The sequence below is a fragment of the Podarcis melisellensis genome, assembly GCF_964234715.1.
Source record: "Podarcis melisellensis genome assembly, chromosome: 7".
Lineage (NCBI taxonomy): Eukaryota > Metazoa > Chordata > Lepidosauria > Squamata > Lacertidae > Podarcis > Podarcis melisellensis.
Genome location: NC_138539.1, coordinates 77234876 through 77242622, shown reverse-complemented (window position 1 = coordinate 77242622; position 7747 = coordinate 77234876).

Here is a 7747-nt window from a genome sequence, read left to right as displayed (position 1 = left end):
AAACATTTAATCCTGCAATTTTGAAAATCAAACACTGGCTCTCCCATTCAAGCGTTGTTATCAAAATTCACAATCTTGGTTACCAAGGAAAAAATGGTGAAGAGACACAGGAATGGTAATTTGCAACGACACTTGGACAACTGGAAAGGTTGACAAGTGACACAAAGATCTTGCGGCTTCTGCAAAAATGAAACCCCCTTGTATACCCTGTTCCTCTGCAACCATCTCATCTGAAATACAATCCTTGTTTCTTCCCCACTCAGTTCTGCATTTTCCAGGCAGGGGAGATGTCAAAGTAACATTTTTGGATGATAACATTGTTGTGGAAGAAGCAAAAGTATAAAGTAGTTGAGCTTCTTGTTCATTCCGCATCCTTGTCACATCCAAAATCTTCGGAGGTGGGTTTGGAATCATTCCCATGGAAGCATAAATGTGAGATACAACATCAAAATTGGTTACCCATTTGGATTGCGTTTTTCAACCTGTGTAACTGGAGCTGACAACAATCTAGTATCTTGGTAGTATTACTGCTCGTGTCCTGGACCTGGTCCCTCAACACTTAGATCATTTCTTAGAGCCACTAGGATTATCCACTTATGCAAAGGAGTTATTGTAGAAATCTGTTCCATGGGGAGAAACAGAGCACCCCCCCCACCACATTTTGACAGTCTGATCTGGATTATCTCGTGAAGCCTGAAAGACCACAGCCCAAGGCGATAAGGCTATTTGTATCAGTTTTTGTTTGGGGAGCAAGGGATTCCGAAAGCTAGTCTATTATAAAAGCTCTGTTCCAAAGAGAGCAAGTTGTGTCAATATGAGGTTAGATATGAAACACAAAGCTTTGCAGCTAAGGGAATTATTAGATGCTGCTGCTGAAAGATGGATCCTAAAAATAAGCGCTTCCCTTTTGAACACATATGAACTTTCTGGTGTGATTTTTCACCCCCAAAGTAACTAACCAGTAAAAATCTAGTGTACCCTCAATTTAACTTGAATATGCTACTTAACTTAAAAGCCATTGTTCCAGTTACAGATAGGTAGCCGTGTTGGTCTGCCATAGTCAAAACAAAAAAAATTCCTTCCAGTAGCACCTTAAAGACCAACTAAGTTAGTTCTTGGTATGAGCTTTCGTGTGCATGCACACTTCTTCAGATACTTTTCTTTACCAAAGATATTCTTTGGTATCTGAAGAAGTGTGCATGCACACGAAAGCTCATACCAAGAACTAACTTAGTTGGTCTTTAAGGTGCTACTGGAAGGAATTTTTTTTTGTTTTAAAAGCCATTGTTAACATATTGCTAATTTCATAGCAATTGTATTTATGTGTTGCAGTGGTACCTCGGGTTACATACGCTTCAGGTTACATACGCTTCAGGTTACAGACTCCACTAACCCAGAAATAGTACCTCGGTTAAGAACTTTGCTTCAGGATGAGAACAGCAGCGGGAGACCCCATTAGCTAAAGTGGTGCTTCACGTTAAGAACAGTTTCAGGTTAAGAACGGACCTCCAGAACGAATTAAGTATGTAACCAGAGGTACCACTGTACTATAATAGTGAATGGGTGGCTGTAAGTATAAGAAGTGATTTGCTTTCTGCCCTGTCCTTTATCTGTTTAGTCAGAATATCTCATTGAATTCAGCAAAGTCTACAGCTATGTAGAAATGCACAAGTTTGCACCCACAGAATGTCATGGGAGCCACTGAGAATTACAGCAACACCTATTTGCTTAGAGATCTGTTCTCTGGGATCTGCATCTTGGTCACACTGCAATGTCACAAAACGTCAGAAGAGTTTGATGATGCATTGGGAACTGGATTTTAAAATGTATATCTTATTAATCATGATTTTTTTAGTGCTACCGTGGATCAGTTTTCTAGAGTGACATAAGCAAAATGGTCTCCACTCCAATGAACTTTTGAACCAGGAGTCAGAAGTCCAATTTTCCAAAAAACCTCCACTTTTTTTCCATTAAATGAGGTTGTTTCTGTGATAAAGAGAGATCAACACCTTTCAAAAGATACTTCTACAGATCTGCAAGCTGTTCAGTTCCCTTGGTTGTTACCGTATTTTTTGCTCTAGAAGACTCACTTTTTCCCTCCTAAAAAGTAAGGGGAAATGTGTGTGCATCTTATGGAGCAAGTGCAGACTGCGCAGCTATCCCAGAAGCCAGAACAGCAAGAGGGATTGCTGCTTTCACTGCGCAGCGATCCCTCTTGCTGTTCTGGCTTCTGAGATTCAGAATTATTATTTTTTCTTGTTTTCCTCCTCCAAAAACTAGGTGCGTCTTGTGGTCTGGTGCGTCTTATAGAGCGAAAAATACGGTATTTAGCCTTTTGATTTCTAAAATGTGGTGTTAGAAAAGCAATAGAAACCATAGTCACCATAACCAAATACTATTAATCTTTTACTGAAACCTCAAGGCTACTTCATGAGTGGAGAGCATTCTTCATAGTGCACTATGAGGCTGAGTAACATTCGAAGCCCAACCAAAACCATAAAAAGAAGCAGCTTAGACAATGTGCCTGTATTTATTTTGGTAAGGACCCAGCTCCTGTTTGGTATTCATGAAGACAATTAATTCACACACAAAAACCTGCTCGTCCAGCCAAAGGACTGCTTCCTGGGGTTTTCAAAGACTTTGAAGACAACAACAGTTTTCATTTTAATTACGGAGGCTTTTCCAACACAAAAGGAGCAGACAGATTGTTAGCTGGACATGGCCCCATGCAGATGGCAATGTCACTTCCGAACAGTTCAAGGGGAGTGTGAGGCTGTTGTGCCATATGCTAGTGTCAAGGCAGTAGCTAATTAATTTGCACTTATATTTCCAGGATGCGTCTTTGGGGTAAACGGATGTTACAGAGCACCTGAGCAGAGGAACCGCTTGCCTGGGCTTACGAGGAACCCATACCTGTGATCCAACTTGTTTACTTCGGTCTTAAGTAAAGGTCAGCATCGTAAGCTATCATGAATAACCTTTCCGAACAATCCCAGTGGTGCTGACATTCCTTAAGTGTGTTTGGAAAATAAAATTTTAATGCTGGGATGAATTACAAAGTCCCCGCCGCCGCCAGAGCTGTGATAGCAGGTAAGAAACAGATAAGATCGGGGAGTTTGTGTTATTAATCCATTATGTAATGTAAATCTGAAAATGATTTGTTAGAGTAGCTGGTGCTTACTACTAAAAGGAATAATAAAGTGACAAGTGATGGATTGCAAAATTCAACACAGGTTGTAAATAGCTAGGAGAAAGGCTCCATGCCTCATTTTTCAATACATTTTAAATCTTGACAATGTAACTTACTTTCCAGACAAACAGCCTTACTTTTGACAGCTGTCCCAAAAATGGGATCCTCATAACAAAGGGTCCTGGTTGCACGCGGGACCCAAGAACTCACCTGATAGAACGGGGTTGCACGCGGGACCCAAAAACTCACCACCTGAAAGCCAGTGTGGTGTAGTGGTTAAGAGCGGTAGTCTCGTAATCTGGGGAACCAGGTTCGCGTCTCCGCTCCTCCACATGCAGCTGCTGGGGGACCTTGGGCCAGTCACACTTCTTTGAAGTCTTTCAGCCTCACCCACCTCACAGAGTGTTTGTTGTGGGGGAGGAAGGGAAAGGAGAATGTTAGCCGCTTTGAGACTCCTAAAGGGGAGTGAAAGGCGGGATATCAAATCCAAACTACTACTACTACTACTACTACTCTTCTTCTTCTTCTTCTTCTTCTTCTTTTCTTCTTCTTCTTCTTCTTCTTCTTCTTCTTCTTCTTCTTCTTCTTCTTCTTCTTGATAGGGTTAAAATGGGGGGGGGAGCAAGAAATCCTGGCCATTCCCCTGGGATCACACCAGGCGATTTTAGCCAATAGCCAGTGGGTGGTGTGATCCCAGGGGCTTTAAAACCGGCAGTGTGATGGAAGAAGGGGCACTTGCTTCGCACTGTTGACTACCTAGTTTTGGTAGAGTCGCTTGGCCTTGCTTTGGTTTGGGTCGCCTGTTTTGGAACAGGGGCTGGGTAGGAATTTTTCCATTTGGCGGATTGGCTTTAGCCATTTGGTTTTCACCTACCCCTTAGCAAATCGTCACAACTTGTAAGGTGGCAGTTAGGCATTGGCTCAGCTGGAGTGTGGGGAGGGGAGGTGCAGCCATCACCTGCCCCTCCAGGAACTGGGTATTCTGTTAAAGGAATCTGGCGGTCCTGGATCTCGTCCAAAGTCCGCTTGAGGGGCTAGGGCCATGCCAGGACCACAGGAACCCCAGGGTGAGCTTAGGTTGGTCCTCATCGACCTAACTCCCTCGTTTGGTTTAGCCTATTTGACAATCACCCTGAGAGGTGGAGCCAGTTATAGTGGGGAGTCAATGCCTAAGCCAATACCGCTCACGTGATTGTATTTCAATAAAGTTGTGGCCAAAAATTTTGCCCCAAAACTTAAATTAATATAAGTGTCCGTGTGTATTTATTTTGGGGGTGGGTCTTGGGGCCTTGAGACGCAAACATCTCTCTCTTTTTTTTAAAAAAAAGGGGGGAATAAAACCAATTTCTGAAAACTGCATGGTGACTTGAGTATATGTTACAGCATCTGGTTAGCGTAACATATTATCTGTGAATCAGCTGGTGCCAACCTCTAGAGAAATTTATTTAATCCAGTGACGATTCTTTCAGTCCAAGATATCTTTCTCGTATGTCTTGTAAAGAAATAATAATAATAATAATTTTTTCAAATATTTTAATATGTGGTTAAAAGGCAGGAGGGGAAATTGCTTTAGGGGTGAAACGGAAACATGCCTCTAGCAATGCCTCTAGTCAGAAAGGCTTGATGGCAGGCTGCTTGCAACCCTTACAGAAAAAGAGAGGAATGGGGTGACCTTTTCCTTGGCAGAAACTCATGCTTATCTGGGAGGGTCATAGCTCAGTGGTAGAACATCTGCTTTGCATTCATAAGGTCCTGGGTTCAATCCCCAGCATTTGCTGGTAGGGCTGGAAGAGACCCCTGCCTGAATTCCTGGAGTGCTGATGCCAATCACCACAGACAATATTGAACCAGATGGACCAGTGGTAGCTTGCTATGTGCCTCCGAAGGGCAGTTTTGTAACATGATCACTGGATAGCTCAATTGGTTAGAGCCTGGTGCTGATGATGCCAAGGTTGTGGGTTCAATCCCTGTATGTGATAGCTGCGGATAGAATATACGTAGCAGGGGATTGCACTAGATGTTCATTGGTGTCCCTTATTTATTTTATTTATGCTTTTCAGATTTATACATTTCACCAATTTTACAATCATTTTGACATTTCAAAACTTGACTTCCTTCCCCCTCTTTCTGCCATTCCTTAAATTTATTTTTAATATCTTCTGCATATCCAGGTTAACTTAATTTGTCCATTTATTCATCTACTTTAAATATATACTTTTATGAAACTGCAGGTTATTACAACAATCTTGACAACGTTCTTATCTGTTTACATTTTGTCTGTAAATATTCAATAAACCATTTCCATTCTTTTATAAGTGTTTGTAACCCTAAGCATTTGTAACCTGAGGTACCACTGCATTTGAAAAATTCTTGTAGGCAAATAAGTTCATTAGCAGGGTTAATGTAAAACAAGCAGTTAAACATATTATGCAAAGAAACAAAAGAATAACTTTAAAATGGATTAATGTGGAAAATGCAGTATAAAAAAATTAAATTAAAAAGAAATCACAAGGGGGAGGGAAGTCAAACATATATGTGTATTGGAATTGTATGGGATTTGTGTGTTTGTGAGTTGTATGTCTGCAAGTTTATGAAAAATAGAATTATTATTTTTTAAAAGTAAATTGAGACTGATGGTTGCGATCCTGCTATCTTGAGGGCAAGTGATTTTTGTTGATTCCCCCCCCCCCCATGCAGTCTCAAGCACCATGATCTGGAGAGAACAGTGTTAGGGGTGGTACTGGGGTGACAAAGGGAGAAGGATATTCTTAAATGTTGCCCCCTCTACCAACAGGCTTATGGCCTAAGCAGAACTCTGCATGGCATGGAAAGCAACAGTGTGGTTCAACACCAAACCAGCCAAGCTCAAAGGATACAGATACTCGATTCAATATTCATATTTCAGCACTCAAGACATATATTAAAAGGGATTACTGGGAATCAAATAATAATACCAGTTATTTTATGCTGGAGAAGTACATGCTACCATGACTGTCATGAATGAGCCAGCCCCCAGGGAAAGTTTGCAGCCAGCTTTCAGTGAAGGAAACAGTGAGGAACAGAGAGGGTTAACTGCCAGGCAAGATGAGCCTCAGCTAGTGCCAAGTCCTCCTCCCCTAGGAATGTAGGTTGATAAAGAGATGACTGAACCCTGCCAATGCTTTCGAGAAGTGCAAAATGCCACGAACAGAGAAGTAAGCAGTTCATCAGGCGGGAAAGACCTAAGAGACAGCCTCTCAGAGAATGGGGAAGAGGCAGGAGCTGACCCCCCCCAATCCACGGTCTCGATAAATGGGAGGGCTCCAAGACAGGAAGCAAAACAAGAGAATTCAGAAGCGAAAGTTCAGTTGCTTCTGGTATCAGAGGAAGCAGTCTTCAGAAGAGTCATAATGATTGATGAGACTAGCGGCTTGTTGGAGCCGTCCGGCGAACTCTGTTTCTGCAATAAATTTTACTTTTTAATTAACTTTGTTTGCTGTGTTAAGGGAACTAGGACTCCCAACAATGACCCATGCGTACTAAGAATGCAAAGCTACCCATAAGTTCTAGCAGCAGTCATACGATGAATCAGCCCAACTCTACAAATTTTGAGTTGTCATTTGTTCACTTAATAATTGGATACGTACCAGTCATCTGGATCTTAGACTAGTCACAGATGTTCTGGATTAAATATACAGCCCCTGTGGCTATACAGATAATCCTAAAGACTTGGAAGGCTTGCACTCTTCCAAATGTTGAAGCTGGATTCAACATCTAAGGAAGAAATGCCTTGAATAAATTTAAATGCGGAGGAATCCTGTCCCCTGATATGCACTGCTAAAGGGGGTTAGGGTACTATGGAAGTGTCTTTCCACTGGCCTCGTTTAATGGAGGAGGGGTTCCACTGCCACGGAAACCCCCCACAGCACCCTCCAGAAGTGCAGCAGAGTGAACACTATCACCGGCAATGTCCTCACCAGGGATATTCATCGTAAAGCCCCAAACCAGACAAGATGGGGGTGGCGCAAGACTTGTGGTAGAAAACTGGCCCATTTCAGTTGCCCTTCCCATCTGCCATGATTGGCAGGACTGCAAATGCAGCAGATAACTTACCACTCAATGCCTCCTCGGCCTCAGTTAGGGTTGCTGTCACAGAAAACCTTTTTTTTTAAAGAATGTTTTTGAAGGAATGGGTTTCTGTGCAGTCAGTTTGAAACAGGACCCAAAATCCACTTTTTCCCTTTTCCAAGGGAGCATTTCTAAAATGCTTTAACTTGAGCTCTTGAGCCAAAACCCAGCTGTATAAACAAGTGCACAAAGTGCTCTCCTTTATCAGTCCGTGACGGCAATGGATGGCCTTGGCAGTTCCAGTGGAGCAGGGATGGCACGTCTGGGTCTTATCTTACATCCTGACCACACTCTGATGCACAGACCTAGTCTGGGAACAGCGCCAGGAGAGTTGGTGACCTTCTTAGAGTGCCGGAACAGGAATACCCCTATATAGTCAAAAGTACAGGAAGAGGAACACCCTTTTATGATTAAGAGTACTGGAGTAGGAACATCTGTGATGTCAACCTG